Raw genomic sequence first — 10,156 nt, forward strand, 5'->3', positions numbered from 1 at the left:
AATATCCTGTGATAAACCGTAATGGAAAAGAATATGAAAAAGAATATATATATATATATATATATATATATGTATAACTGAATCACTTTGCTGTACAGCAGAAATTAACACAACACTGTAAATCAACTATACTTCAATTAAAATAAAAAAAAGAAAGAAATGGGAATCTGAGGCCAGAGGTTAACCTGCAAGAACATAAACTCCACCCTTCCCCAAATCCTTGGATAGACTATCGGACTTTCTTCAAATGTAAAAGGAGGGGTGAGAGTTTTAAGTCCATTTCATCTAGATCTAAAGGAGCAGGAATACCCTAACAGCCATTTGACTTGCACAGCTATTACCTACCCTCTCCCAGTCAACCACACTCCTGATGACCCTTAACAAAATTGAACGGGAATCTTCTGACATTGCCTCTACATTCGCAATAATCTTCTTCAAGTCAGGAAGAGCTTGAGTTGACTGTAATTCTAAAGGATGAATGGATGCTGATGGTGTTTCCTAGCAACAGCTGAAAAGAGATCAATATTATGTGATATCAGCGCCATGAGTAGAAGCAAAAGATCCACTGAAACACAGTCAGAAGTAACATGGATTAGGTACTGACTGTCAGACCAGAACTGGCAATTGTAAGCTGATCTAACGTTAGGATGCTGCACAGATGAAGCAAGAGCAAGAGCTGAGTTAGGCTAAAGGAGGCCTCATAAAAGTGACCCCCAAATCACAATGCCCTGTCAAAGCGCAGGTTTGGCATGACAGCCTTCGCCAGAGAAAACCAGTTCATCTGTCGAAAACTGAAGGTCATAGAAGGCTATCAAATAAATCTCTTTGATCTAGTTACAATGACATTTATTCCTATAAAGCCACATAGTATTAAATCAGACACTAATAATCATATCTCAGAAGAATAAAAACGACTCTCAAATGCTACTCTGTTCGCAAATGTGGAAAGCACTGATTGTTAACCAAGTACCAGCTGAAGAATACTAATGTTCTATTGCATTTGTCGGGGGTACTTTTTACTGTCAACACAAGAAATTCAGCTTGAACTTCACAAGCAAAAAGGGGATTGGGGGGAAGGAGTAAGTAATGGAATCAAAGAAGGTATCTAGGAATTACAGCAGCTCTGAGGAGCTAGAAACCAGGGATTAACACGCCTGGGACTCTTTCTCTTTCTGCTTTTATGGGTTCTTTATTTCCTTGGGCTTTTCTCTGAGGCTAAATCATGTTTGGTAACAACCCTGGAGCTCTGTATAGTTTTGTGGCCCCAGGAGGAAAGAGAACTTACTAGCTTCACTTAGAAAAAATCCCAGGGGAGGATTTGTTACCCTAGGCTGGGCTGCATGCCTTCTCGTAGGCTACTAGCTGGGGCCAGGACGATAGTGCTACCACTGGTCAGGCCTGGGCCACATGCTCACCCCTGGTGTAAGGACAGGAGGTAGGGTACTCTGGTTAGCAGGGCTGGGATGGGAAGAAGTCCCTCAAAGAAAGGGGATGCTATATTCTCCAAAAGAGAAAAAACTGGCACCGAGCAGACAATCACACAGGTCCACCACGTTTATTGAACTGGCGATGAGAGCGATTTTCATAACCCGCTAGTATCCTTAGCTTGTCTAAGTTGTCTTGGCAAAGGCAAAACATTACAGGATCCACAGCTGTCTGGGATGTACTATGGATTCGGTTTAACCTTCCTAAATCATTTATAATTAGCCACCACAGGAAGTGGGACTTCAGCTGTACATCTCTGAAAATATCAAGTCCCATTTTTCCCATAAATAAAAGGAAGGTATGATAAAGATAAAATCTAATATAATAGCTACATTTTGAACTTTGTTTCCAAATAGAATATTTACATTTATTAGGGATTTTTTTAATCAGTAAAATAATTCAAACTTGAGTTTTTATTAAAATTTAAAGGAATGTTACATAAAATAAGTTTAAAAAGTATCTCTCATTCTTGTACAGTGATCAGTATTGACATTTAGTATTAGTTGAACTAGTTAATATTTATGATTCTATTTATTTAAAATGAGTAAACAGTAAATAGTAAAATAGTAAAAAGGCCTAAAATTGATCATGCTTTCGAGAGTTGTAAATCAGTAAATTATTACTATGTAAAAATTTCTGTTAGGTTTTTGGATCTTTTGCCTATGGTTCTACCAAGATAATTAAGGTAGGATGATAATAATACTAATGGCTACTATGTGTCAGTTGCTTTACCTGACAACTCTGTTAGGAGGGTTTGATTATCCCTGTTACAGATGAGGAAACTGAGGTCCTAGAAGCTGTTAGTTGCCCAAAGCTAAAGTTAGTTGGCTAAAGGTCAACACTAGAGTCAATTATCTCTCCAATCTTACCAGGATGCTTCCCTGATTCAACAGTGCTGGAAAGAAGAACAAAACTGTGTGGGATATTTGTTAATAAAATAGGAGTCTAACAATTGAGTGTCTGAAACAATTGTTGAATCATAAATTGTATAAATGTGTCTTATAGTTGGGCAAAAAAGTTAATTTCTAAGATTTCAAAGTGTTCTCCAAAAACCAGAGTAGACACATTTGTGGTGTGCAAAATGAGACAGTTGCTAATTCTAGGACCCTAAGAGAAATCTCAACATCAAACTTGATACGAGAAAACACTGATCAACAAGAAAAGAAGGCAAGGAAGCCGTTACTCTGTCAAAAGTCAGGGAACGACTGTGCCCCAAAAGACCACGAAAGAAAATGTGAGAATAAGATCTTAGCTCTTCTTCACTGATGGGAAACTAGTTAAGGGGGGTTTTAATTTAGGGTGTGGGGACTGTAAGGGAGCTTGGGCGAGCACAGCTATATGACAAATATTAATGTCCATCGCAATTCTCAAACTGAAAAATTCAGGTCAGCCTGGAGGTGAAGCTACCTCCAAAGGCAGCAGCCTTGTTTGGGACTTGCTGGTAAAGCCCTGCCTCAGCAAGGGAAGTCATCTGAGGTTACAGAGACATCCACAGTCCAAAACAAAGAGACGTTTGTCAATAGAGAACAGACTTGTGGTCGCCAACGGGGAGGGTGGGGGAGGGAAGGATTGGGAGTTGGGGATTAATAGATGCAAACTCGTATATATAGGATAAATAAACAACAAGGTCCTATGGAATAGCACAGGAAGCTATATTCAAGATCTTGTGATAAACCATAATAGAAAAGAATATGAAAAAGAATATATATATGTATAACTGAGTCACTTTGCCATACAGTAGAAATTAACACAACATTGTAAATCAACTATGATTCAGTAAAATTAAGGGAAAAAAAAGAGGTGTTTGTCAAAGTTTCTCTATATTTTAGGACAAAGCCCCAGTAGATTTTTCTGAGATTCTACCAAGCCAGAGATTCTTCCAGCCTCTTCTATTTGCTAACCAACTTCTGTGTGGCCTCATAATGCTCAAAAACTTGGCATCCCTATCCTCTTTTTCCTCCCCCCCTCTTCCTTTCCACCCCCCCAACTGCCCACCAGACCTTTACTCCAAACCTCATCCACCCTCAAGCCACACTGCACTTACCTTCAGGTAATGGAATTTGTAGAAAGAGACTCAGCTTGATCTATATTAAGCACAATTGCAAAAAGGTGGAATAATCATATGGTGCTTGCCCAGGGACAAGGTAGTTTTTACGAGGATCTATAGTGGGGTGAATGTCACTTTCTTTTATGCTGAGGACACAGGATTACTGTCAATAACCTATTAGAATTGAGTTTTTAAAAAATTGAGATAACAGTCAAATAGCATAAAATTCAGCTTATAAACCATTTTAAAGTGTATAATTCAGTAGTTTTCAGTATATTTACAATGTTGTGCAAACACCATCACTATCTCATCCTAGAACACTATCTCATTCCATCATTCTCCCTCCCTTCCCGAAAAAAATCCCAGGCCTGTTAGTAGTCGATCCCAATTCTCAATCCTTTTTTAACTCACATGTCCTAACAGATTTTTACTGAGTTTTGTTTCTTGTAGTTTATATTATGAAAGTAATAGGGTGAATTGTTTTATTCATTTTTCCAGCGCAAAATTATGTTTTATTATTGTTTGTGCTTTTTCAAACTATAGGTGCCTCCCAGATTCTGTTGAGCAAACCTGTCTCCTGTGGGCATCCTCTCTTAGCAATCGGATTTGGCTCTATTAGATTCAGTGATATTTGTGAGAGGTATATATTTTGTGTGGATGGCTTTTGTATGGTCAACTGCTTCTTCCATGAGTAAGTTTTTGTTTTTCCGCCTAGCTCAAGTTAGAGTTAATGTGATTTAGACGAAACTCTTTTTTTTTTTTTTTTTTTTTTTTGCGGTATGCGGGCCTCTCACTGTTGGGGCCTCTCCCACTGCGCCGGACGCGCAGGCTCAGCGGCCATGGCTCACGGGCCCAGCCGTTCCCCAGCATGTGGGATCTTCCCGGACCGGGGCACGAACTCGTGTCCCCTGCATCAGCAGGCAGACTCCCAACCACTGCGCCACCAGGGAAGCCCCTAGACGAAACTCTTAACATTAAAAATTTATGGATCCTACTTGCAAAAAATTGCTTTTCATAAATGAAATATTTTTTCATGATAACTTAATATGTAAATTTCAAATTAGGACACAGATTTTTCTGTCACATATTTTTTTCATCCTCTTTCTATTGCTTTGAAAGGAGTATCGTAAATCCCTTAAAATCTTGGGGTTGATGCTTAGCCTTATTTATTGAGGTAAAAATGACTGTCCACTTTTTAGCAATTCTATTGTGGCTTAACGTTCCAAGTCCAGGCTACATGAAGTCAGATCTGCAGACCTTTCTAACCGGAATCATCCAGTAGAACCATAACATACACGAATTTTAAAGACCTGGATATATCCTCAAATGCACATGCAGACACTTCATGGAAAGTGGGCATCCACTTCAACACAAACTTTAAGTTTTTAAAATAAAGTTTTTTATTAGTTTATAGTACTAAATCCTAACAAACACTACTGGCCTATAAAATACCCATATTTATGAATCAAAAATTCCTAATCAGGGTCACATCTAATAAGGAAGACGATGCACACCAATAACAAATTTCATTACTACAGAGGAGAAGTAATAAAGTCATAAGGATGTTATAACCGTGAGGACATTCAGTTGCAAGTGAAAGAAGCCTAAATCAATCTAGATTCAGGGAAAAACCAAAACCAAAAACGAAACTCCCCCCAAAACACCAGGGAAATTTAGTGGTTCATGTAACTGAAAAGTCTAAGTGAATTCCAGCTTCAGGGACGTCTGGAGCCAGGCGTTAAACACTGTAATAAATCTGTCTTGTGCCTTATCTTGGCTCCACTTTCCTTTTCATTGACTTCACTTTCAGGCTCCCTTCCTTGGTGCAGGGCTCCCCAGCCACATCTGGCATCTATCCTCCAAGCTTCAAGTGTTACAGAATGAGGAATTCTATTTTCCAGTGTTTCCAACTAAAGTCCTGTTGTTGAGCTTCACTGGTCTGTCTTCAGGCACTTATTCATTCCTGAACCAGTCACTAAAGCCAGTGGGATACAATACTCTGAGAATTATTAGAGAGTGGGTACATATCCACTGACCCATATGGACTGAAAGCAGGGGAAGGATGGTCCTCAAGATAAGTCAGGATTCTATGCCAGAAGAAAGGAAAAGGGACACGGGGCAAGCACAAACAGATGCCCAGACATATGCTTTCCAGGAACTGGATTAACTCCCCCATACATCCTGGTGGGTAAACCAGAACTGACGTGTGGCACAACTCCAGGGGACACCATTCATACTGTACTCACGTAGGTGAAATGCGCAACACAGTAGCGGTTGTGTGTCCCCTTTGCCCTGGGACAGGAGGGCTAGATCAACACCAGACATCAACCTGGGAAACTTTTCTAAGGCCAGTACTGTCCCAAAGAATTTGTTAGACAACCTACCACTACATGTCCACTTCTGTAATTCCATTATTTCCCTAAGTCTTAGACAGACATTACTTTCCTGGAGCCAGTGCTAACAAATGTGGCTTGATTACGGTGCGCTAATGATGCAACCGCATTTCATATTTGTGGACCTTGGTACCAGTGGCTAAATTAACTCATATTTGAGAAGAATGTTATAAACAGGTTTTTTCTGTGGAAGCATGATTTAAAACAGGGATGCAGGCCTAGAGGTCTTTGCAAACCGATCACACAAGTGATTACAAACCCTTGATATAATCACAAGCCTTTTTGGAAACACAGCACGACATCATGGCAATTACTGTACTTTTTTCTTTCTCCTATAAAAATCGCTCAATGGGGCTTCCCTGGTGGCACAGTGGTTGAGAGTCCGCCTGCTGATGCAGGGGACACGGGCTCGTGCCCCGGTCTGGGAAGATCCCGCTGGGCCCTTAAGCCATGGCCGCTGGGCCTGCGCGTCCGGAGCCTGTGCTCCGCAATGGGAGGGGCCGCAACAGTGAGAGGCCCGCGTACCGCAAAAAAAAAAAAAATCGCTCAATGAAACATTTTCAGTTCTCTATTTATAATTACTTGCATGCTTTAATGTTATTCCCAAGTGCTTTTACTTCCTAAAATTTTAGAATTTGCTATTCAGGGCTGCTGCTGTTTCACTTCAGTCATCTCACCTCTAGCAACAATATTAGGTCTGATCAATACTGTTTTACTTCAGGTGATAGTAGGTGTTCAGTAAATGCCGAATACACAGATTATTTCCTGGAATAAGTTTGTTCATGTCATTTCTCAAAAAGGAACGATAAATACTATGAAGAAAATAAAATAAATTTATATAAATAGAATTTTTAAATAATAGGAAGTTTCAAGGGAGCTACTTTAGATTAGATGGACACAGAACATCTTGCTGTGGAGGCGATATTGGTAAAGTGAGACATCAGTGATACAAAAGAGGAAGTAACACAAAGGTGTTACTATTCCAGGCAGAAGGAAGAGTAAGTGCAAAGGCCCCAATACAAGAATGAATCTGGTTCTTTAAAGAAAAGAAAGGCGGCTGGTGTGACTGACATGTGGTGTGTGATAGAGGGAGAAAACAAGAAAGATGATGTCTGAGAAATAGGGGCACGTCAGGAACACAAGCAGGGGCTCCCACAGACATTGGTTCATTGCTTCTTTTCTGTGACGTTTTCTGCGTTTCTTGACCAGGGGGACTCTTCTGTGTATGACAAAGCAGAAAGCATTCTAAGCCCATGAATGTTAAGTGTTGGCCAAGGTATGATAGGATCCACACTGAGAATAACTGCCTATTTCCATGGAAACAGATCATAGCTCTCTCCAAAATGGAAGAAGTCCAATGAAATGAACTTGTCACCAAGAGGCTGCTGGACTTACACGTGTTTTACGTTGGGCTCCCCCAGAGGCTGACACTAAGACAAGGATTTGTGCTCAGGAGGTGATCCCTGGAAGTACTTGGATGCTTTGTTCTAAGTATTCTTAAATTCTAGGTTCCATCCTCAAGGTTCATTGGCAAAGCCCTTCCCAAAACTTTCACACCAATTTTCAATGTTGTTTTTTTTAAGCCTCTGACCATATAGCCAGTGATTGTTTTAGAGCCTGACTCAGGTCATGCTTTCTTCAAGCCGAAGTACATGATAAAAGGCATTGCTTGAAATCCTGCCTGATGAGATTTGCTCTGTGCTGTCCTTCAAGATAACCGCGAACAGGGGCTGTGGTATACAACAGTACACTTCCAGCTGGTAGTTCATACTGTTCAACAACATCTATAAGCCAGGCTTGACTTTCTCCATTCTCAATTAATTGGCCAACAACTCTCCACAAGGGCAAAGGGACAGACTGGTAGGGGCAAAGAGTGGGAATAGGGTAGTTAAAGGCACAGAGTGGGGAGAAATCTGCTTCCACAAAGTTAAAGCGCCTTCATGACCTGCTCTGGTCCCATCTAATGGAGTGCTACTGGAAATGGCAACTTTATGAGTAGGTGGACTAGACAGCACCTTATGTCTCAGGGTCTCCAACGTACCAGTAGCAAATGGGAGCTGTTTTGCAAAAGGAAAATGGTAATCTTCCTGATGGGGGTATGGCCTTGTTCCAAAATCCTGCGGGCTTCCATTGTGATTCTCCTGGAGAGACTTGTTTCTGACTTCAGTATAGTATTCCAATCTTCCAGACACTTTGAGAGGGCTGAGGAGCAGAGTTTCTTGGACTACAGCCTGGGCCACCTAAAGAGACTGGTTTTGCACTGCCAACTTTTTAGGTCACCTGGTAAAAAAATAAGTGCAGAACACCTGTATGCTATATGCTGTCTCTAAAATCCAGGGCACCTCGGGTACCGTGCCTTTCTTAATTGTAGAACAGGCAAGGTATAGCAATTTGTCCTTAACACTGAAGGGGCTATCTCAACATGTGCTAGACCACTGAATCCCTGAGAAATTCACTAGGGAGTCAAGTCCCTATATTTCTATGAGATTCAGATTCTACACTTGGCATATTTGTGTCTTACCAAGGCATTTGGGTATCTGATATTTCCTGCTCTGCATCAACGTAGTGGACAAATGTGACATCCTATGGTTTGGTGAGGCATTAAATGTCCTCGTGTAGCAAATGGCTAGAATTGACATCCATTGGACAGATATGTCAAGCTATTTCTGTCCCTGCCAGGTAAAAGCAAACAACTGCTGATGGACTCTACAAACCAAGATGGGTAGAAATGCAGCGGTTAGACCAATAGTTAACATATCAAATGCCAGATACTGTATCAAGTTGCTCTAAGAAAGAGAACATTGAATAGCATCTACAATTCAGATCACCTCAAGATTAAGTTTTATCTTATAGGCTGCTGTCATCCTCCAAGACCTATCAATCTTTCTCACTGGTCAAATGGAAGAACACTGTATATTTGGGGATGACAGGAATGACCACATTTGTATCTTTCTACCCTTTGATGGTTGTATTTAACTCTGTAATTACCCCCAAAGATACACTGCTTTTTCACTTATTATTTTGGTAAGGAAGGAATGCTCCAGTGGCTTCCCCTTGGCCCCCTACCAGAAGAACACTTACTCTCCTCAGGGCAAGGAGCCAATGTTGAGATTCTGCAAAGAGTCTCCAACCATCTACACTTAGGAACCGAAGAAATAAAACAAGGGGTGGGGGAAAGGGAAGTTCAGTTGTTCCCATGGGCTTATGGTGAAATGGGGTCCAATCTGCTGTCCATAGCCTGTATTTTGATCAGTGGGCCATGGTGTTCTCAATCCCCCCAAAGTTGGTGCTAATTTGGAACAAGTATCCACTGAAACTTTGGATATTTCTTTTTTCTAAGTACACATATCTATTCATATCACACAGCCCTTAAGTCAAGAGTTCTAGCCCTGAGAATTAACTCAGGTGTGAGAATTAAGAGAGAAGCTGTGATCTAGCTCGATTCAAATGACTATAACCTAGACCTGCAAAGTTGGCTTTAAAAAAAAAAATTGGATTAAGAACTAAGGTAGCTGCCTGTTGCTTTCATTCCTAGAGGCCCTACAATAACTTTACCATAGCCAGAGATTGTTGCAGATCAGACCATTTCCTAATTACCACCTCTGTCCACCTTCTCCCTCCCCATGAGAACCACACCCATTTTTTTCTTCTAATAGGTGAACCTCCAGCATACCCGACCCAGAAAGAACTGCAGCCAGGACAGAACTTCTAAGTGCTCACAAGTTTCCCTTGCCAATCTATTCCTAACAGCATTAGAAAGCAATGTTTTAGGCCCTGACAGAAAAGTCAGTGAAGTGGTAGACAGAGCATACGAAACCTCAGTCTAGCACAGGCCAGCTTTTAGTGTGTGGTGCTGCACTATATGGCCAATCAGCAAATTGCAGACAGCTCCCCAAAATGACACACTGAACACAGTTATCTCCTGAGGGCACCAAATTCAACCTGAATTCAACCCTAAGTAAGGGATGCTCAGCAGTGAGGCTGTGGGAAAACTTTAATTTCTGATGATTAAGTTTCAGAACTCTTTTTCTTCAGAACTGGTTTGGTGTGTTTTTTTCTTTAGCTCAGTGGTTTCAGAACCTTGGCTGCAATGGAATTATTGAGGGGTGGGGAGGGTAGAAGGGGAGGCTTTAACAAATATCGATGCCTGGATCCCACCCTCAGAGATGCTGGTTTAATATCTTGGGCCACTAGAGCTTAAAAAACGCCCCCAAGTGACTAATGTGCAGCC

This window comes from Delphinapterus leucas, chromosome 11 (genome assembly GCF_059928025.1).
Source record: "Delphinapterus leucas isolate spDelLeu-1000000601 "Yukka" chromosome 11, BTC_Dleu_Yukka2, whole genome shotgun sequence".
Classification (NCBI taxonomy): Eukaryota; Metazoa; Chordata; class Mammalia; order Artiodactyla; family Monodontidae; genus Delphinapterus; species Delphinapterus leucas.